The sequence below is a fragment of the Dermacentor variabilis genome, chromosome 9 (genome assembly GCF_050947875.1).
Source record: "Dermacentor variabilis isolate Ectoservices chromosome 9, ASM5094787v1, whole genome shotgun sequence".
In the NCBI taxonomy this organism is placed as follows: Eukaryota; Metazoa; Arthropoda; class Arachnida; order Ixodida; family Ixodidae; genus Dermacentor; species Dermacentor variabilis.
In genome coordinates this window covers 8,387,459-8,409,844 of record NC_134576.1, presented here as the reverse complement: position 1 = coordinate 8,409,844, position 22,386 = coordinate 8,387,459, and the positions used below count along the sequence as shown (strand labels likewise).

Sequence of the window (22,386 nt, the reverse complement as noted above, 5' to 3'; positions counted from 1 at the left end):
AACATAATTTTTGCGCGATGATTGAACAATTTCAGTATCAAAAGTCACAGTCTATTCGATTTCCTCGTTCCCAATATGTGAATTCTTTTGACAGATAGTACTTGCAAGCCCAGTTTGTTCCAAAATAGATGGTCAACCACGCTCTCTGTGAAAGATTCAGGCATTTCCCGAGCATTTTCAGGAATACCAAATATGATTAGATTATTTCTTAATAAACTGAAAATGAGACATCCACCCAATCGTAGCAATTGCTACAAAGGAAGCTCATACGGGTTCCTCGAAAGAAAAGCTTCATAGCTGAAGAAAAATTCATCCTGGTCCGTGACTCAAACCCAGGACCACTGCCTTTCTGGGGCAGTCGCACTACCATCTCAACTAACCAGGCGGCTAGAAGATGGCAGGGTGAAGTCAATTTTTCGACAACTCAAAGCAAAGGCAAGAGTTTGGCATAATAGTTCTGCGGAAACCAGCAAGGTGGAGAGAAGTAATTAATAAATGGAAAATGAGACATCCGCCCAATCGTAGCAATTGCTACAAAGAAAACCCATACAGGTTCCTTGAAAGAAAAGCCTCGCAGTTGAAGAAAAATTTTGTACTTCGTATTTGGTAAAGTTGGGTATTATTTCTTCTGCCTCAGTCCTCGAGGTAAACTAAATTTCTTTCCATATAAGTCATTTTTTCACGAACTTCTTTCACCACAGCCAGAGACGCCCTTAAGTTTTCTCTCTATTGCGTAAAATATTTGCTGCATGCTTTTTTGACCGTCAAGTAGCTGTTGTAAAACCAGTACAGCATTCGGACCAGGGTTAGACTATGTCTCCACAAAGCATGATGATGATGATGATGATGTGTAGTGTTTTATGGCGCAAGGGCCAGGTTTGGCCAAAGAGCGCCATGACAAGTGGTAGTGTTAACGATGTATTATGGAAGATGTGACTTGGCTGTAAAGTGGCCTAAAAATAGTCGCTGTAACGTGCATAAAATCTACGTGCTATAAAATTATGGCGATGATTAATGACGAATACTATGAACATTAAAATCAATCGTAGGAGAATGATGCAAAATAGAAAAATATAGGATGGTAAAATTACTTGGAGCACTGCTGCCTCGCCAGAGCCCTTGAAGCACAAGGGCCTAGAGGCATGTGCTGTATGAAAGAGCAATCACAGCGGCATCCTCTGAAGAGAGGACCCGCTACGAACATGTGGGGCTAACAACATACAAGACAACATCTTTCAGAAAACTTAGGACTGTGTTGGTGTTAAATAAAGGTTCTGGGCCGAGTAGCATTACGGGATGTAGGGGGATGTGCTGCCGGTATGCAAGGGAAAAATGTTTCCTTCTCTCAGATTCGGCTACCCGACACTCCAGGAGGACATGGAGGACGGTCAGCCTCTCCCCACATCTACCGCAGGTTGGAGGCTCGTTTCCCGTGAGTAAAAAGTTATGTGTGCCAAATGTGTGTCCTATTCTTAGACGGCAGAATAGGACATCTGTCTGGTGGGATTTTGTTACAGGAGGCCAGAAACCTAATTGTGGCTTTATTACATGCAGTTTATTATTTCTTCGTCCCACATGCGTTGCCAGTGGTTTCGTAGTTTCCTTCTTAACAAAGGCTTCAGGTCTGTGACAGGGACCGAAGCAGTAGGGTTAACTGCACGCAATGAAATTGATGTGGCCATCTGGTCGGCTAGAACGTTTCCCTCGATGCCCCTATGTCCAGGCACCCAGCATATAATCACATGTTGGTTAGATATGTATGCTTTACATAGTGCGGAGTAGAGTTCAATAAATACTGGATTTTTGTGATTACAGAAAGACATCAAGGCCTTCACAACACTGAGGGAGTCCGTATATATAACTGATTTCTGGAGTTGTGATTTATTTATATGCTTTACGGCCGACAGCAGTGCGTAGGCCTCAGCCGTAACGATACTAGTTTCCGGATGCAGTACGTCGGATTCCGAGAAGGATGGACCGACGGCTGCATAGGACACCCCGTCGTGTGACTGATGCGTCTGTGTAGAACTCCGCGCAGGAGTATTTGTGCTGGAGTTCCCGGAAATGCATTTGGATTTCAATCTCTGGAGCATGCTTTGCGACTTCCACGAAAGATATATCACATTGTATGAGCTGCCACTCCCAAGGAGGTAGCTGCTTGGCTGGACGCATTAGGCGAAGCTTGAGGAGTGGAACGTGCATTTCTTCACTAAGCTCCCTCACACGCAGCGAGAAAGGCTGTCTTACGGAGGGACGATTGCGAAAGAGTGTAGCATATGTCATGTCATTAATGGTATTAAAACAGGGATGTTGAGGATTTCAGTGGACTTTCAGAAAATATGTTTGGCTGATGTATGTACTCTGCAGATGGAATGACCACTCATTTGATTCTACATAAAAACTTTGTATGGGACTCGTTCTGAAAGCGCCAGTGGCCAGTCGGATTCCTAGATGGTGGACTGGGTCTAGCATCTTTAGTGCGCTCGGGGCGGCAGAGTGATAAATCACGGCGCCATAGTCTAGTCGTGATCGAATGAGGCTTTTATATAGAGTCATTAAGCACTTCCTGTCACTACCCCATGTAGTCTGGGATAGAAGTTTAATTATGTTCATTGTTTTTAGGCATTTTTCTTTAAGATGTTTAATGTGGGGGACGAAAGTGAGTCTGTAGTCAAGTATGACACCTAGAAATTTGTGTTCTTTGTTTACAGGTATCTGTTGTCCACGCAGTTCTATGCACAGATCTGGGATAAGTCCTCTCTTTCTTGTAAAAAGAACACAAGAGCTTTTGCTAGGATTGATCTTAAATCCATTCCTGTCTGCCCACATTGACACTTTGTTCAGGCCATGCTGTAGCTGTCTCTGGCAGACTGCGAGGTTACAAGATTTGAAAGCTATTTGAATGTCGTCCACGTAGACGGAGTAAAAGATGGCGGGTGGTAATGAAGCACGAAGCGTGTTCATCTTCACGATAAAAAGCGTGCAGCTGAGCACGCCTCCTTGGGGTACACCCGTTTCTTGCGTAAAAGGATGTGAGAGTGCATTGCCGACTTTTACCCGGAAGGTACAATTTGACAGATAGCTTTCTATTATATTAAGCATATTACCGTGGATGCCCATTTCTGACAGGTCTCTTAAGATTCCGTAACGGCACGTTGTGTCATACGCCTTTTCCATATCGAGAAATATCGAGAGGAAGAACTGTTTATGTATAAATGCATCCCGGATATTTCCTTCAATACGTACAAGATGGTCGGTTGTGGAGCGCCCTTCTCGGAAGCCACACTGATAGGAATCAAGCATTTTGTTCTGTTCAAGGAAATGGATCAGTCGCCGATTTATCATTTTTTCAAATACCTTACACATGCAACTTGTGAGGGCTATCGGGCGGTAGCTTGCCACTGAGGAAGGATCTTTGCCTTGTTTTAAAACAGGGACCACAATGGCTTCTTTCCGTGCGGTCGGAAGGTACCCTGCATCCCAGATAGTGTTGAAAAGTGTAAGTAGTGTCACTTGCGTGTCATTGTGTAAGTTTTTCAGCATTTCGTACATGATTCTATCAGATCCTGGTGCTGAGCTCTTGCATGCGCTCAAGGCAGCTCTCAATTCGGCAATACTGAAAGGACGGTTGTAAGGCTCATTCTCTCGACTTTTTCTTGTTAATGGCTTACGTTCTTCTATTTGTTTATATATTATAAAAGATTGCGAATAATTGTTTGAACTTGACACGCTCTGAAAGTGCTCCGCAAGTGAGTCTGCCTGATCTTGCAGTGTATCGCCCTGTGTATTTACCAGAGGGAGTGAATATGTTTGTCGCCCTCTAAATCTATTTACCCTGTTCCAGACTTTGGCCTCGTCTGTAAACGAGTTAATGCTCGATAAATAATTCTGCCAGCTTTCTCTTCTGGCCTGTCGGCGGGTTCTCCTGCCTTGGGATTTTACTTGCTTAAAGTTGACTAGATTCTGTGCAGTGGGAGAAGCGCGTAGCAACCCCCACGCTTTGTTTTGTTTCTTACGAGCGATCCTACAATCTTGGTTCCACCACGGGACCAGCCGTTTACATGCCAAGCCATTTACTTCTGATATGCATTTAGATGCAATGTCTATAATGAAGGCTGTGAGATACTGCACAGCAGCATCAATTCCTAAAGAAGACATGTCATTCCATGAAATACTAGTTAAGTGTTGGAACTTCTCCCAGTCGGCTGTATCGATCTTCCACCTAGGAGCCTGTGATAGACATTCTTTTTCTTTATGTGTTTTTAGCAGTATGGGGAAGTGGTCACTCCCGTAAGGATTGTTGGTAACTTCCCATTCGAGTTCAGGCAGTATACAAGGGGAAACTAGGCTGAGGTCAATTGAAGAAAATGTTCTGTTTGCGAGAGAATAATATGTGGGTGTCCTCTTATTCAGAAGACACGCACCGGACGAAAAAAGGAACTGTTCAATGAGACGACCTCGCGCATCGATATGAGAGTCTCCCCACAGGCTGCTGTGCGCATTGAGATCGCCAAGAACAACATAAGGTTCTGGCAATTGATCTATCAAGGACTGAAATTCATGTTTGTTTAGTTGGTAATGCGGAGGTATGTAAAGCGAGCAAATGGTGATCAGTTTGTTTAGTAGGACAGCTCGAACCGCCACTGCTTCAAGGGGCGTTTGTAGCTGTAAAGGTTGACAAGCTATACTCCTATGAGTGACTATGGCAACACCGCCCGATGATGCGACGGCATCATCGCGATCTTTGCGAAAAGTTTGATACTGTCGAAGAAAGTTTGTGTGTTTGTTTTTTAAGTGTGTTTCCTGTAAACACAGCACTTTTGGATTGTGTTTTTGTATAAGTTCCTGCACATCATCAAGGTTTCTGAGAAGACCTCTGACGTTCCATTGAATTATTTGTGTATCCATATTGGGAGTTAATAGGTGCTGTGTGTACAGAAACGGAAGTAGTGATTACGGAAATTAAAGTGATTAAATTACAGAGCCCTTTCGAGGCCCTGTAACGGGAGTTTTGCCCTTTCTGGAGCGTTCGAGGGAGCCTCGCCGCTCCTTAGGCGCTTGGTGCGCCTTGAGGATAGGTGTTGTATCCATTGCCTCTTGTGAGGCGCCGGACACATGCTCTTGCGAGCAAGAAGTTGTCGGGGGGAGTCCCGCCTTGGACGGCAAGACCCCTGCGCCCACCAGCCCGGAGGTCGATGGGGCTCCCTGAGGGATTTGGCTACGCCGGCCGTTGCCAGCGCTGGAAGGGACCTGGGAGGTTGAGGCAGCCTCGGCTGCGCCCACCTTCGGGGTCGATGGTCCCTTCTCCTCGGTTGACGGAGCAGCGCTAGCTGCAACCGCCGCGGGGGCAGATGGCGTGACTGCCGACTCACTGCTTGTGGGTCGGACAGCCGCCGGAGGCCGTTGTGACGCTGCCCCCTGACGCGCCACTTCGGCAAAGCTTTTCTTTGGCAGGTATGCTACCCGCCTTCGTGCCTCTTTGAACGATATATTCTCTTTTACTTTTATGGTTACAATTTCTTTTTACTTCTTCCAGGAGGGGCACGACCGCGAGTACGCGGCGTGATCCCCATCACAGTTTACACAGTGTAGAGAGTTCTTACATGCTTCAGTGGCGTGTTCAAGGGCACTGCATTTCGCACATGTTTGGCGGCCTCGGCAGCTCTGCGAGCTGTGGCCGAAACGTTGGCATTTGAAACATCTCAAGGGATTTGGCACATACGGTCTTAAACGAAGCTTGATATACCCGGCCTCGATTTACTCGGGCAGGACACTTGAATTGAAGGTGAGTATTAGGTGTTTGGTCGCAATTTCCTTACCGTCTCGCCTCATCTTGATTCTTTTGACATTTATGACATTTTGTTCACTGAAGCCCTCCAAGAGTTCAGTCTCAGTGAGCTCCAGCAAATCATCGTCCGAGACAACGCCGCGGGTGGTATTCATCGTGCGGTGCGGGGTTACTACTACTTGGGTCTCCCCAAATGATACTAGTTTAGGCAGTTTCTCAAATTGTTTCAGGTCGCGGAGCTCCAAGAGGAGGTCACCGTAGCCATCCTCGACACCTTATATCCTGGACCAAAAACTTCGGTAAGACACTTAGAAACAAGGAAAGGGGAGATTGTTCGCACTTGTTTAGCTGGTTTTTCTGCGTGGATCACATGAAAACGAGGAAAATTGTGGACTTGGCGTCCGAAAAACTGAAAGATCTCTTCGGTGCGCCCTCGTTTCTGAGGGCGATCAGGGAGTTTAGGAAAAGCGTTTTCCATAAGTACAGTTGGGTTTTCGGCCGCGATGCCGACCACCCACCATGGAGCCCAACAGGGGGACGTGACAAGAGTTCCTGCTAGAGAAACCCTGCCAACGCCAGCCGTACATCGCTGCTATAACCAAATACAGCATAACCAAGGCTGGCTAGCTACACAAGGTTAACCCTTGCCGCCGGGAAACTAGGAAGTGAGGAGAAGTGATGAGAAGACAGGAAAGATGAGAAAGGCGAGAGAGAAAGACGAAGATTGGAGAGGAGGACAGGAAAAGGCGACTGCCGATTTCCCCTGGGTGGGTCAGTCCGGGGGTGCCGTCTACGTGAAGCAGAGGCCAAAGAGGTGTGTTGCCTCCGCCGGGGGGCCTTAAAGGTCCAAACACCCGGCATTGGATCAACCCCCAGGATCCCCCTTTCCCCGGACACGGCTAAGCCGCGCACGGCTACACGCGGGAGGGTCCAACCCTCATGTGCTCGGATACGTGGTGTCGCAACACACCAAACGCCTGCTGACGCAGACACCCCTGCGGGGAAAAGAACGGTGCCATCAGCACTCTGTGTTCCCAGGTGGTCTCCCTCCAAAGTACTGACCGAGCCCAATGCTGCTTAGCTTCGGGGATCGGACGAGAACCGGCGTATTCAGCATGGTATGGCCAATGGCCACAAAGCATAAGCAAGGACAGTACAATGTTTCATATACACGTCAGAAAGCCGCAAACATAGTTTGGGGGATGTCAGCTGGATCAAAAATCAGTTGCTTGATTTGATGGTTGAATACATGTCACTAACCTGCATGAAAAACGCAAGGGGGTTTGTCAAGACGTTGACAGATGGCCAGCTGACATGCCCACTAAAGTGTTGATGGCTCGCTGGTCTTCTTATGTAGGCCGAGGTAGAGGAGGGCTATGGCATCCAGACAAGTGATCCAGACAGTGACATGGTCTGCTCACATCAGCGTGCATGCTCCGAAGTGCAGCTCCATTGCACAGGCTCCCGGGGATGGCTTTGGCGTGACTATGTGCGACATAGTCACACTCATCAACGTTCCCCTATAGAGCCTCCAACCTTGTGACAACCACCACTGCTGCTACCTTGCTAACTCAAGTAAACTTTGCATCATGCAGATTCTAACACTGCAATGTATCCGCACTTTTTTTTTATGAATGGGCTTCCAGATTGTCACTTCACGCTTCATATTATGGCCTCCATGAACAGTAGCCAATGTCTAAGGCTATATTTTTGTGTACTGCATGCACTGGAAGTGATTGCAGGAGCCTGAAAGACATCACGGTCCCAATATTTTAGATATCACCTATCACTTCTGGGGCGTGAAACCTTACAAAAGAATAGCATTCGAGATCACTTTCTGTTGTTCAGGAGAAGCTGTAGCGCCTCTCCTCCTCAAAAAGAAAGAAAGAGGAGTTGCGAAGCAAGCATCAAGAAAAACAAAAAGAAAGCCCCAGCGTACTTTATAAATGAAGCCATGTACAAAGAGCACAAGGCTCTAAGTTCACCTCTGTGGCTGTTGACGAGCTTACTTCTGGCTTGTCAGCAGCGCGTTTCATTTGTTGAACACGCAGATTCGCTAGCATCATGAATGCGCGCTAGAATATCGGGGCCCACCCAGGGGTACGAGCAAGCCGCGAGGTACCAATGAGCCATTTATCCCTCGAGATAACACAGCATTAATGCAAGCGGACACCGATCAAACTGAAAGTGAAACCAACAACGCGAGCGTGGAAAGGCGCAGCGACGAATCGAACAGGCGGTCACAGACAAAAGCGGGCTTTAGGGGGGGGGGGGGGGGGGGGGGGGCGTCCACACGTAAAGGGGGCAGCCGCTGTTCGGAACACAATGGCGGCTATCCCCCCAGGATGGGCCGGGCTCACAGAGGGGGCAAGACTGCCGTCAAGCCCGCCGCCACGGAAAATGATTACACGGATGCAAAATGTGGGCAGCGCTTAGAAATGCACCATTAGAACAGAATGCAATTTGCGTGAAACGCTTTTTTGTTTCCCGCAGTGCGTCCTTGTCGCACGCACTGGCGCCGTGTGTGAAGCGGCTGCCCGAAACGAGCAGACGACAGTAATTGCAGCAATAGTGGAGAGATGGCGCCACAGACATTCCCACGCTTTTTTTGGGCCTCGGTCAGCGTTTCCGGGAACAAGCGAGCGAAAGAGCTGGGTTCGTGTCGCGGAAGGCAATATCACCCATTAACGGGTTGCAACTAACAAGTGACGTGGGTCGAATCGAACCCAAGCGGTGACATTGTGGTAAGACAGTGGAGATCCGTGGCCGCAGATGCGCGAGTGAATGTAGGCACGCAGCAACAGTAGTGTTTACTATGCATACAACGATAACGCAGGTGCTACCATGGATCCCGTAATGACGCGACAACAATGGCGGTCACAGTGCAAAGAATGTCTATCCCGACTATGGAGCAAGCGCTCAAGACTGTTTTCTCCTGCCAGTAGAAAGACTCGCGAAAAAACAATGTCTACGAAGTACGTCTCAGCTGCTTACACACCGCGACTCCCTTTTGCAGCCAAGTGGGAAAGCGTTTCCGAAAGCTACAGGAGTACAAATGGTAACGTCTACGAACATACTCTGAACAGGTGCTGCTGGATGTGGCGAACATGCACGCCGAATGCGATGTCTGAAAGCGCATATTACATGATATGTCAATGTGAAAAAGTGCATTCCAACGCTCGTCTCGACAGCATGATGCGATCTCTGTGCTGCATTTGGCCCCTTAAGCCTAAGACATAGAGAAACACGAATCGCAAGGCCGTCGACTGCGCTGTCTTTCAAGCAGGTTCAAGGGTGTGTCAGACGTTGTCAGACGTGCTTACGCAGTGCGTAATCGCAAGTGAAACTGCTTTCATGACAGCACAGCATGGGCACTTGTGCATGGATCCATCACCTAATTCAGCGCTGTCGTTACAACCAGCAGAGCAGTTCAGACACACAAGGACGCCGACAGACAACTGAAAAAAGAATCTAAACGTGCAGCATAAGCAAAACTATCTCCATTCGTCAATGCTTGACATTTTCGCATGAGCTAAATGGTTGTAGCGAGCGAAGCGTCAAGGCTCAAAACGCAGGCATCGTACAAGTCTGCTCACCTGAGCTCTGTGAAGAGCCGCAGCCTACGGTCGAGTATGCATGCCTTGTGCACGAAGTTGTGAGCAACTATCGCTCCCTCAGAGGCAATCGGGTGTTCTTTTGATTAGCGAGCGCCCACTCGGCTACACCACCGATGCTTACGACTTGCTCGCCGAGCCGAATCACTTGAATGGTCTCCGGATGTCTTCTTTGGCTGAAAAATTACGAACGCACACTTCCGAAGTCACGCACCTAGGAACACTCTAGCGCTTCAAGCTCTCCAGGCACTTGGGAGACACACATTCAAACACTCGTACTACACAAATGGCGGCCATTCTGTGTTTAACTGCGCGGGGCCCCCTTATCTACTTGCAAGGACGCTGCGCTGCCTAACACGTACATCTATACGGCTTGTTATATTGCCGTAGTTATTTTAAATGTAGTACAATAGAAATAAGATAACTTTGTATCTATGTAGACACTTTTCTTAAAACAAGAACGAAAGTAACGTTACATAAATATTCAGTTTCGATGTCCGTAAGACAGTGTTCTAGAATGTGGTTGAGTGGGGCGAGCGGCTGGGCTGGCGCATGCTTCGTGCACGCGACGACGAAAAATACTGTGGCGGCGCTGCGATCGAAGTGGATTAGGCCTCAACAAAGTCGCGCCGTTGGAAACTGCTGGTGATCCTTCTCAGAAGGGCCATTCGTACTACTTCGCGCGCTGATATATGCGTTCAGACAATTCAAACGGAGTTTATAATTAAATATGACATGTATTTATGCCTTAGCGACAGGTGGCTTTCTTTTGTTTCTTTGTTTCGTTTTTTTAAGTGCCGCTCTGTGATTGCGCGTGCATTGCAACCGCAGTGCCGGCTTTCATTCTACTATGTTATCGACGGTTCCCTCTGGAGAACAAATATTTTTCTTGTTCTTCAAGCAGTATGCACCTCTCGTGTGTATTTTTGTGCATATAGTTTTCCATCAGTAGCTCGGGCGAGACGGAAAGACATATGTAAACTTCCACCTTGCCGCTTCAAACAAATAAAACTTATGTGCCCCATCCGGCACGCTGTACACAGATTTACAGGAAAAGAAGAAAAAACTGCGGTGCAACATTCTGTTCATGTTTCCGTCTTCCTCACATAACAGAATGCGGAGTAATTGGTGCGGGTTCTTTTATTGCGGTCGGACCTCGGGCGCTGAAAACAGTTTTAGGAAGCCATATCATATATGGTATTCGTTCGTTCGTAAGCCGCGTAAAATTTTTGTCCAGTCCATGCTTTTAACAAAAATAAAAAAGGAAAAAAAAGCGGCGCGGTAGCCCAACAATTGGTTACATAGTGGATATGGCGTTACGCTGCTAAACTCAAGCTCACAAGTTCAAACCAGGTCGCGAAATTCTATGGGAATGAAATGAAAAAGAAAAACTCGTACTTCTGTTAAGGTGCACGTTAAAGATCCCCAAGTGGTGAGAACTGAAGGGTGGCTGTCTCATAATCATATCGCCAGGCCTAGCACGCCCGAACTTGTTCAACTAAAAAAAAAAAATAGAAGGTATACCTGCATCCTTCGGCTTTCTTCTATGGGTGTAAACGAAAGAAATTATTCTCGAGTTCGCTTTCTGAGAAAAAGACATGTTGCGCCTATCATATTCCGCGCCTAAATGTAATGCCGTTCCCAAACATACGTCCGCTCAACTGAACAGCTTCTGCGTTAAATATACGGCTGCTTTCATTGATCCGGTATAGCATTACAAGGAAAATAATTAAGCAAATAAAGGAACGGTATGGGGAACCAGCGCTGGATAGGCGGCGCGTCGAAAAGAATGCGTTGCACGCCGCCCTGGCGACGAAACGCGGCATATTCCAGCCACACAACCAGACGACACACGCATACGCAGTCGTATTATAGTTCGTATGTTTCCGTTTTCGCGCCGCTTCAAGTGGAGTTTTTGTAAAGAAGCTAGCGCCATCAAGTGAAGAAATGACGAAAGAAGCTTTCTAAGCTTTATACATTTTTCACAGTGCGTCGCGGCGAGCACGTGTGTTTCTTTAACGGTTGCGTCGTGTATCGATGCCATGCTTGCGTGGCTGCCTGCCTCGCAAATCTAGCAGTTATGGCTCCGGTCGTGCTGCGCTATGGTTTCGGAAGTATTAGTTGGCCTGAAGACATTCCATATTTCTCTGGCTAGACATAAAAAATTCTGATGTTACTTCGCCACAGCAGTCAATGGAGAAGAAAGCTTTATCGCATCAGCTGACTCGCGCAAGCAAAGGTTTGAGTGCTCGGCTGCTTGATCCGTAACAATTCTGGCTATATTTAGCACTAATTACATTAATTTGCCGGATGCATCTCAGCGCCGAGTCCTCATCCGCATGCGCATATTTATAAACACATAGGTGGCTTAGTCGCGCGTGCGCTGGCACTATGCGCATACAACTCGTATTACAATGCAGCTTCCCTCCTACATAATTCTTGGCAATGAATGGATAATTTTTACCTTTCGTATCGTTCACTTGGTGCGGTGGCGTTGGAAGGGGCTTGGCGGTGGCATTGCGAAGGAAAAATGGTACATGTACCGGATGGTGCATGCTATTGCTCATTTTGTTTCCGACGAAATACCGACAGCAGATTCTGCTGTTTGGTACTGTCTGCCATGGCTGACCGTCTTCACTATCGAATAAACCAAGGATACACGCAAAATTTGATTTAGAAACCAGCCCGACACCGCTTGACAGGGCGACAAGACGGGAGCTTACTCCGCTCGCCTGACTGCTTGGATCCAACGCCGCCTCCGTTCTTGTTCGTAGGGTTTAGATGGAAAGACGCAGAAGGATACATCCTCCCTCATCCCGACTTAGTTGTGGCACTTGTATACGCAACAGTATCGTCGGCGCCCTTTTGTTTTCCTTCGACTTTAAGGGCACGCAACGTAATTTTCGTCCGCGGGGGAGGCTGCATTGTGCACGTTCTGACCGCCAGGGCGGCGCTGCAGGCGCCGTGAAAACTCCAGCGCTGGTTCCCCATGCCTCACATATATATACCCGTAGATATATTTGTAGATTTGCTGCGTTCGTTGAAGGTAAATGTGGTACCACACCGGGCACCCAGTTTTAATGGGTTGCATATATGGTGAGACTGTCAGAAAAATGGTTTCCTTGCCAGAATCAAGTTCGCAGATTTCCAGTCTGCCCCAAAACATATTGAATGACAGCTAAGAAGGCAGAAGCGTGTTCTCTCTCGGGAATTGTGCGCCTCTGCGCAATCGACAGCCACGACGCTCCAGCAGCACAATCATTCGGAATAAGAGTCCTCACTTGCTTCGACCCTTCACCTTCGAATGATGTTAAGCGTTACATTCGAACGGAAACGGTTATTAGGTCTTTTTAATAGTGAATTTTGAAGTCAAATACGATTTGAATAGCAAATACCATTCGATTAGACTGCATGTTTCTACTTCGCATGCTGGCAGGTTGAAGGAGATCGCCAGACAAGCCACGGAGCTCACATTGGTAAAAACTTTCCGGTCTCCCCGATTCAATCTGAGCACATAAGCAATATCTTTTCCATAACACTGTCGTTCACATTATTAACGTCCAATAATTGCCTTGATTCCTTTTCTCGGAAAGTAGATTGGTTCACCTGCAGGACTGCAGCTTTTAAAAGAAACACGCTTATTCCAGTCGGGAGTTCTCACTTTTTAAATAAGCGGGCTTATAATATTTGACCATTTTTCTCTTACATATATGTTGTGGATACATATGCTTTCGTATCCTTAGATTTACATAGAAGTGCATTGCTCACGCATCTCTTCGCGCCATGCAGTCAATAAACTTTATTTATTCCACTATAATGTTGTTTTCTGTCATCATTGTCGATATTTAATCAACGTTATCGATATTCCACCGACAAGAAACGCGCGTAAAATGATACGATATCAATAAAGTTTTCTTACGTAGCTTCATGTTGCAGATAGCTAGGCGACTTCTGTGGCAAAAATTACGTGTTACTTTTAGGAAACAATATTAAAAATTGGAGGACGCTTAAGCTTCGCCTTCAAGAGTGGAACGCGACAGCGTTCCCGTCGACCCGCCAAGGGGTGTAAGACAATGGGCTACGGCGCAGCGACTACGCGCCCCGCATCGGACGCGGTGAGCGTCGAGCAACGCAGCGTTCGGCGCGACAAAGAAATGTGCGCCTGAGCAAGCGACGCACGCCTGAGCCTTAGAAACAGCTCGTTTCTAAGGCAACACCGCGTTCACTAGAGGCGCTTTTGTACCGCTTCGAAGCATCGAACTCGTGGCTCAGTGGTAACGTCTCCGTCTCACACTCCGGAGACCCTGGCTCCATTCCCACCCAGCCCATCTTGGAAGTTGCTTTTTATTTATGAAGTGCCTGCCGTGATTTATCGCTCACGGCCAACGCCGACACCGACGACACCGGCTTTTCTGCGACAAGAGCTCCTTAACGCTATCGCGTTAAAATAGCAGTTTACCTGCCTACAGCCACAATTGCACCGGCCGACAAGAGTCACAGCTGCGCACCAAAGCAGGTAAAACCACGCTGCACGCGGACTCTCTGCGAGAAAAAAACGGGGCGTCCGTCCGCGCAACGAACGCGCTCTCGCTAGCAGACGACGCACCGGAACAGCAAAGTTGAACACGTCGTCTTGTAGTATATATACGTTGCAAAAGGGTGTCAATACAAATTTGGAGTTCGAATAAAGCACCATTATTAATTCTGAGAAATGTGCGTCAGCTTTTAACGACTATACTTCACCTCAGTTTTCTCCAACACTAATGACGTTCCCATTAACCAATACCACCACTTTAAGTAAAATTAATGCCCTACATCAGGATGAACCCTGATGGCATATGTAGCCTTATTAATTCACTGAAACTAACCACCTCATCTGGGTGTGATGACAGCCTTAACGCCAAAAACACCAGTAACATTTCTAGCCAGATACTACACCTAATATTTACGCAATCCTTAAAGACGGAGAACTTGGCCGACGGCTGGAAAAAGGCCCATATCGTACCAATCTTTAAGACTGGCGACCGCTCCAGCGCTATAAATTATCGCCTAATTTCTCTGACCAGCATTCCTTACAAACTACTAGAACATATATAATCTCCCTAATGGCTCACCTGGAATCTATCAACTTCTTTTACCCTCACCAGCTAGCACGGCTTCAGAAAGATATTTTCATGCTAGACCCAACTCGCCGATTTCACCCATGACATTCTGCAATTCATGGACCTTCATTGCAGATTGATGCCATTTTCTTGGATTACTCGAAAGCATTGGACCGCGTTTCCCACAATCACCTACATCAAAAACTAGCATCTATCGGAATCCCAAATAGCTTGCCTACCTGGCTTGAACGCTTTTTAAAAGCGCGTACACAGATAGCTTACCTCTGCAAATAACCGTAACTCGTCCCTTAGCAGCGTAACATTTGGTGTGGCGCTGGTTTATCGCCTCTACTTTTTCTCATTTACATTAATGACTTACTTGCTAACGATAAGAATAAATTACTTCTTTTCGCGGACGACTGTGTCCTATAATCCCCTATTAAAGGCTCGAATGAGATCACCGCACTTCAACAGGATCTCGATTCCAGTGAAACTTATAAATTCAGCTCCTGTCATCATGTCTATACCTCGGCGTTAACATGACATCGACAATATCATGATCAACTCATATTAACATCATCTGTTCTAATCCTTCACGTGCCTTTGGATATTCAAAACGTAACCTAGCTGAAAGCCGCATCACCAGAAATAAAAAAAGCTAGCATATCTAACATTCGAACGTCCGCACTTAGAATATATATGCGCCATCTATCTCGCAGCCTTCCCAATCATATCTTACCTATGGCGTAGAAGCAATACAAAATCGCGCTGCTCGGTTTATAACTTCCAATTACTCTCGTGAAACCAGCATAACCGCAATAAAGCGTATAATTGAACTACCATCACTTACTTTCTTCCCGCTGGATCCCATCTCTCGTCTCTGCTTGCTTCACACCTTTTATTACCATCCACACTCCATGCATTCCCTGCTAAATCCACCCACGGAGGTTAATGTAACCTCCTTGAATCCACCCAAGGAGGATGTATAGAATTCTATATATCCTCCTTGAATCCACCTTTACGTACTTCTCGTTTAAGCCACAGTCGGCACACATTAACACCCGATCATCTGTCATGAACACTTCATTCTTCCCTGAAGCAATAACCCATCGGAACAGTCTGCCAGAAGATATCGTGTTATGCACTGACCGTAAAACGTTCCGCGAAATGTTAAATAACCACACCGTTTAATTACCGTTACCCACCCTTACTCCAACACGATGTTCCCCCTTCTCACAATTGTTCATGGCTTGTTTTTGTTTATTGCTGTTTCTTTAGTGCTCTTTACATATGTTCTAACATTCTCAGAAGGATTAAAGCCATCCCTTATGTAATACCTCCGGGTCTTTAAGGTGAAAATAAATGAAATAAGAGAGTACGTGCGTAATCGGTCTTAGCGCCCGCAGCGAAATTTTGTTTATTATACCGCGAAGCGCGTCTCCGTCCCAATTCAGTTCGCTCGCAGCGCCCTCGCAAAATTTTTCCACACTCGGCGCCTCAGTGGGAAAGCGCCGCTCAGTCCACTCAACCCATAGAGTTTCCTACAAAATTACACACTCTACACTGACCATAGTATTTATTTAGAAACTCTATGACCTTAACTACAGTGTACTAGAATACTTTCTAGTTCACTGTACCTTAACTATGCGCGCGTCTATCGTACAAAGGCGTGCGTCTATTTGTCGTACAAAAATCCCTCACGTGACCTGATCCTAGGTGCCTAGGGACAGCATAGTTTACAGATCTTTGAGAAGGCGCGATGCTGGCGCCGAGCTACGCCGTGGCGTGTTCATCCCGCGGCGTGATATCGTCTATAGGTGTTCTGTGATATCGTTCTCTGCATAGAGTTTCCTACAATTTTGCAGGAAACTCTATGGTTCTGTGGACCGCGCGTTGTTCAACATTGCTTATGTGATTGTGCGTGCGTTGCTTGTGTGTTGGTTGTAGGTTCTGTATTACTTGGCGGAAAGCCGTGACAAGTGGCGGTGCGGCAGTGCGGCTTTGGCCTCGGTGAGCTCTGGCAGTACAGAATCTGCGTTGTGTGACCCGTGCTTGCTTGAGAACCCGGCGGTGGTGACAATTGAAATAATGAAATGGCCTAGCGCCTTGGCAGCGAACCGCGATGTGGCGTCGCCGTGTCCGACTTTGCTTAACGGACATCGAGGGATGTGCTCGCTGCAAGTCATGTAAATGCAACTGCGTCGACCTCCCACTGTTCAGCGCTGAATGTGTGTTTGGTGTGCTGTGCTTGAAACGAGTGGTGCAGCCGTGCAGATGGGGTGGCGGAGGAGCAGAGTGGCTTAGGGGCTCCGTTTTCGTGTTCACAGATATGTGCTCCCGTCTTGGTCTCATTAGCGGCTGTCGCGCGGTTGTGGTGTGCTAGCTCCTTGCCTAGTATGAAGTTTACGACGCTAACACACTGCATGTTCACGTTTTTCCGCGCTGTATGTCGTTTGCATGACGGCCGAGTTGAAAACGAGACTTATGCCGGTGTTCTTCGCATTTGTGTGTTGTAAATTACTTTCTATTGTGGAAGTTCTGGGAGTCTTATTACGCAAGGAGTGCGAACGTAAACATAAACACATATGTGTGTCTGAAATTTTGAATTACCCATAATACCCTTTACGACACGACTGATAAGTGGGCTACACGGCCTGTGTGGATCAGCTACCATATGCTGCGACGCTCTTCCGTGTGGTAGACTGGTGCATGGTGCGCGCTAATTGCTGTACTGTTGTAAAAACCATTTGTTTATTCACTCTATACAAATGTACGGCTTCTTCGCCGCAGTACATTTTAGTTACGCGGTGAAGCATACTGAAAGTGGGAGGGGGCCGCTATCAGCCAACATAGTATGTCCACTTAGGCGACCTGAGAAGCGGCGTGTGCGCGAGTGTATAATTAAAGAACTCCTAGTATGTCCAGTGACAGTGGCCCCTTTTCACTTTTAGTATGCGTCACCGCAGTACATTGCTTAGGCTTCACCGCGAAATATTAGTGTATTGCGAGAAAGATAATCGTAAAAAGCCTAATTATGCAATGTTTCTTTTGTAGCTTGCTACACCGCAATACAGGGGTGTAAATAAGCATCGTGCAGTAAAGCATACTAAGAGTGGAAAGGGCACATAGGTTTACACTGTGCTCATTATTTTCAATTGTGACATAATTTGCAAGTGCATCTTTGCTCGTGGTAAGCTTCATTGACAATTATTTGTACATTACAAATTAATATTGCAGGGAAAGCACATTCGCCATTATGGTACGTGTTATTCACCTTCAATGCAGGAGCACAATGCGGATTCTTGCACCTGCTCTTGGCTGGACTGCTCATGCTCTTTGAGAAATGATTCATTTCAGTGATTCATTCTTTGATTAAGCGTGAGACCTAGCAATGGGTAGCCCAAATATAGATTTGAGAAAACCAAAACGAATTCAGCAGTAAGAAGCTAAAGGGTTGTTTCGGTGTAGACCACTGGCCAAGTCCGGATATGAAAGAGGAGGAAGAAAAGCCGAGTCTTTCCACTTCAACACTGGGAGGCACAGCTCCCACGAATAAATACGACTCTTACTTATTTTACTTTTTTTTAAGGAGATTACCGACTTGCATTGGCAAGTGTTCACTTCAACAAACACTGCATGAAGTAAGCTTCCTGTGCATATTTTACCAGCTACTGCATCATTGTTTCAAATTAGGAGTGAAACTGCAATTTTCTTTATGCCACAACTTGCCCAATTTTGTGTTTTGCAGTAGGATGTTAGCAGTGCTATTAAGGCACTTAAATACTCATGAATAATAGTAGAGAGAACAAAAATAAAAGTAAGAAAGCAGTGGCTTTTGTTGCATAGACTATGCATACACCTGGTGCTCTTATGGTCATTTTTTTCCTATCCGCTAAACCATTCTAAACAAAAGTTTATACGCAATTAGTTTATACACAGACCACAACTAAACCAAAGGTATCGTTGCTAAGCAAAGTATATTTATTCGGTGACATTTTCTGCAGCCCTGCTATTGGGCTTTCCTTCCTTTTCAGCTGTGCAGGTTCATTAAGAAGTGATGAGAAAGTTTGGCAATTTTAATCATTGCAAGCCTTAGTGAAGCCTTTTTCGGGTTGTTTATTCTTGGTTTCAGACTCTGCACATTGCATTTAAGGCATGTTTTCTGTGTTTGTTGCGTTTTCTTTATGGGTAGGGCATGTCAGCATTTTTTACACCATGTCAAGTATGTGGTGCCATAGACTGCTCTTCTCCCACCCGCCGTGGTTGCTCAGTGGCTATGGTGTTGGGCTGCTGAGCACGAGGTTGTGGGATCGAATCCCGGCCACGGCGGCCGCATTTCGATGGGGGCGAAATGCGAAAACACCCGTGTGCTTAGATTTAGGTGCACATTAAAGAACCCCAGGTGGTAAAAATTTCCGGTGTCCTCCACTACGGCGTGCCTCATAATCAGAAAGTGGTTTTGGCACGTAAAACCCCAAATATTATTATTATTATAGACTGTTCTTAGATGGAGTCTTGCCCTTTCATTCTGCACAATATGATGTCGTTTTTTTTTGTCCAAGGCCATTTTACAGTGCGATTGTAGCATTTTGCTAAGTTTTGCCTCTGTCACCCAAGCTTGAAAGATTGCTACCTACTGCTGGTGGCATGACACATGTGACATTTATTTTTCAATAAAAGGAAGTCTGTCACTTATCCTGTGCACTGGTTCTCTTTGAATTGCAATTTGTTGCCTATATTTGCTCTTTTGTTGCATTTCAGATTAGGAATGGCTATCATAATTGACATTTAACCATATTGCACACAATGTGGATGATATGTAATTGCAATATATGGCCACCATAAATATAATAGAAGTTATTTAATTCAAGAATAGTGCCTTTGCATGGTGATGGAGCCATGAATTGTGGCTATAAGGCACCAGCGCTGCAGGTAGCACTGCTTGTGCAGAATATAGTTCAACTCTTCTACCTTCAAACATCATTGTTTTTATGTGCATTTTTATAACTCCAGTTTCTGTGAACAACACACATCTGGTTGAAGAGTGGCTTGCACCTGCAGTTGGGTCCAATGAATAGCCAAATTTCTGCCCGTTTTCATGTTATTAGCGTATTAGTAAAGGCAGTCATTTTTATAGTAGCCTGTCTGCCCAGTGTAGAAGCCGCTGCAGGGTGTCAGGATCTCATACACATCTTTAGCTTTGCAGGGGACACAGCATCTGGCACATAGTTCGTTACAAGCCATGTATTCGGGGCAAGTTGAGTTTACTCACTAGCAAAGGGAGAACCAAGCTTGTTGGATATGAAGTAAACCACCTGTATACTCAGTGGCCTTCTTCATTTCGTGTGACATGTGGTTATAGCGACCCTTGTTTTAAGCACTTCTTGTCCAGCAGTGGTCGTTTGCTTTTGAAACACTCAGGATAGCCTTCAGCAAGCTGGACATGAATAACACTGAAAAGTCAGCAGATGTTAATTGTCGCACTTATCATGCGAAGCTTCGTACAGTATGATGAGGGCGGAAATAAATGAGGGTGTTTCTCAAGGCCTTGTAGCACATTTCAGGAGTTTGGAGCTACATGATGTATAGCACAATTTTGATCGCATGCTATAAGTTTAGCAGGTGTGGCCATAGTTGAAGTGCAGTGCAAGGTCAAGAAAACATATCTGTGAGCAGCACCCTGGTAAAGGAGACTCTGGGAAAACTAGTGGAAAGCCTGTTGAACATCTGGTTGACCCACTTGCTGGTTCCATCAGGCAAAGTATTTATTTATTTATTTATTTCACATACTGTCAATCCCTCATGGGATTATAACAGGAAGGGCAAGTACATATGGTAGTATTTGCGAACAAGTGTATATATAGATTATATAATCATAAGTGTGTTATTGCAAAGGTTTTAGTTTCACTAAACAAAAGAATGAAGCAGTTCATCACAAATGCAATATTTGGGTACAATATACTATAACAAGGAAGAATCTGAGGAAACAAGAAACCAAACACGAAAAAAGAAAAAGAAACACCTGAAATCACCTGTGATATACAATACCTAATGAACATGACAAACAGTATGCAGTCATGCGTATGATGCATCATACAAAAGGAACACTCATAGATTAAAGTGTTAGGCTATGAAGATCGGTAACAAACCTGACTATGTAAGTCAGAGCTGTAAGGCAAGAAGGTGTTCTTCCACTGAATTAGCAAATGTATCTAATGAGGAGCTGTTACTAATGGATTCACTCAGTTGATTCCATTCTCTTATCGCTAAAGGAAAGAATGAATTCTTAAAGCAATCGGTATGAAAAGAATGCTCATTGAGTGTTTGTGTGTTCTTATGCCGCGTTGGCCGTGTTTCATTTCTGGAGATGTATCTAGAGGTATCAATCTTAAGCTTGTTGTGTAACAGCTGGTACATAAGTTTAGAACGGGCTAGTACAGCTCGGTTTTGTACTGTTAGGATTCCGGCTTTGTTAAGTAGTTCGGTGGGCGAGTCTGTTAATTTATGTTTATTGTATATGTACCGTAGAGCTTTCCTTTGTACACCTTCTAGTTTTTTAATTAGTTGTTTAGTATGTGGAAACCAGATAACATTTGCGTACTCAAGGACTGACCTGACGAAAGTTTTGTAAGCAAGAAGTTTTGTATCGGGTGGTGCTAGTCGGAGGTGTCTTCCAAGAAAGAAAAGGCGTTTCATTGCAGTTGCTGTAACATTATTTATATGGGAGTTCCATCTGAAGTCATGTGTTAACGTTAATCCGAGGTACTTGTGTTCATGAACTCGTATTAGTGGCACGTCGTTAACGGTATACATAAAGCTCGAGTTATTTTTTTTTCTGGTGATTGAAAGAACAGCAGATTTCTTAGTATTGATGGTCATCTGCCAGTGGGCGCACCAGTTAGACACAGCTTTCAAGTCGTTGTTTAATGTTATATGGTCATCATATGAGTTAATATTTCGATAAAGGATGCAGTCGTCTGCAAATAGCCTAATGTTTCCTGTGATTTTTGCGGGTAGGTCATTAATAAAAATTAGAAATAAAAGGGGAGCCAGAACGCTTCCTTGGGGGACTCCCGATGTTACCCGGGCTGTCTGGGAAATCTGTCCATTCACTTCCACAAACTGGGTACGGTTAGTAAGATAGTCGCAAATCCAGTCAATTATGGGGCCTGTACCTAATGTAGCCTGAAGTTTCCTTATGAGCTTTTTGTGTGATACCCGATCAAATGCCTTCGAGAAATCGAGTAGGATGAGGTCTGTTTGTCTGTGTTGGTCGATATTAAATGATATGTCGTGGGTTAGTTCCAGTAGTTGAGTGACTGTAGAAAGGCCTCTGCGAAAGCCATGTTGATATGGTGATATGATACTCTCCTGGTCTAAGAAAACGGTTATGTGTTTTAGTATGATGTGTTCTAGAAGTTTGCACACGGTACTCGTAAGTGAAATCGGCCGAAAGTTGGACGGGTCGTCTTTGGAGCCTGACTTATGTATTGGGACAACTTTTGCGGATTTCCAGTCCTGTGGAAGAACAGATGATGATAATGATTTGTTAAATATTATACAAAGGTACTTCGTCATCCATTCTGCGTATCGTTTCAAGAAAGCGTTGGGTATTTTATCCGGGCCTGGCCCTTTTTTTGTGTCCAGGTTTAGGAGAAGGTTCAGTACTCCGGCCTCCGTGACGGTGAGGGGGCTTAGTGTGCTGTTAACGGTGATGTCAATTTGGGGTAGTTTCCCATCGTCAGATGTGAAGATAGAAGAAAAGTAGTTATTTAGTGAATTAGCGGTTTGTTTGCTAGTTTCGGGTGACACTTGGGGATCACTTGATGCCTTAGGATTAAGGTAGTTCCAGAATTTGCTCGGTGAATTTCTTAGAAATCCT

At 45.7% G+C, this 22,386-nt stretch overlaps 1 protein-coding gene and 1 pseudogene across 7 annotated transcripts in view; both read right to left on the bottom strand.

The window, feature by feature from the left end:
* Positions 1-9,884, bottom strand: part of LOC142558600 (uncharacterized) — a 473,120-nt gene extending 463,236 nt beyond the window's left edge. Inside the window, exon 1 of one of the 7 annotated variants that reach the window (XM_075670756.1) lies at positions 9,385-9,884. The gene's annotated coding sequence lies outside the window, so the exon portion shown is untranslated. The remainder of the gene's footprint in view (positions 1-9,384) is intronic. The other 6 variants (XM_075670754.1, XM_075670751.1, XM_075670758.1 and 3 more) reach the window with 6 other exon arrangements.
* Positions 6,802-6,920, bottom strand: LOC142558631 (5S ribosomal RNA; annotated as a pseudogene).
* Positions 9,885-22,386: the final 12,502 nt, after the last annotated feature.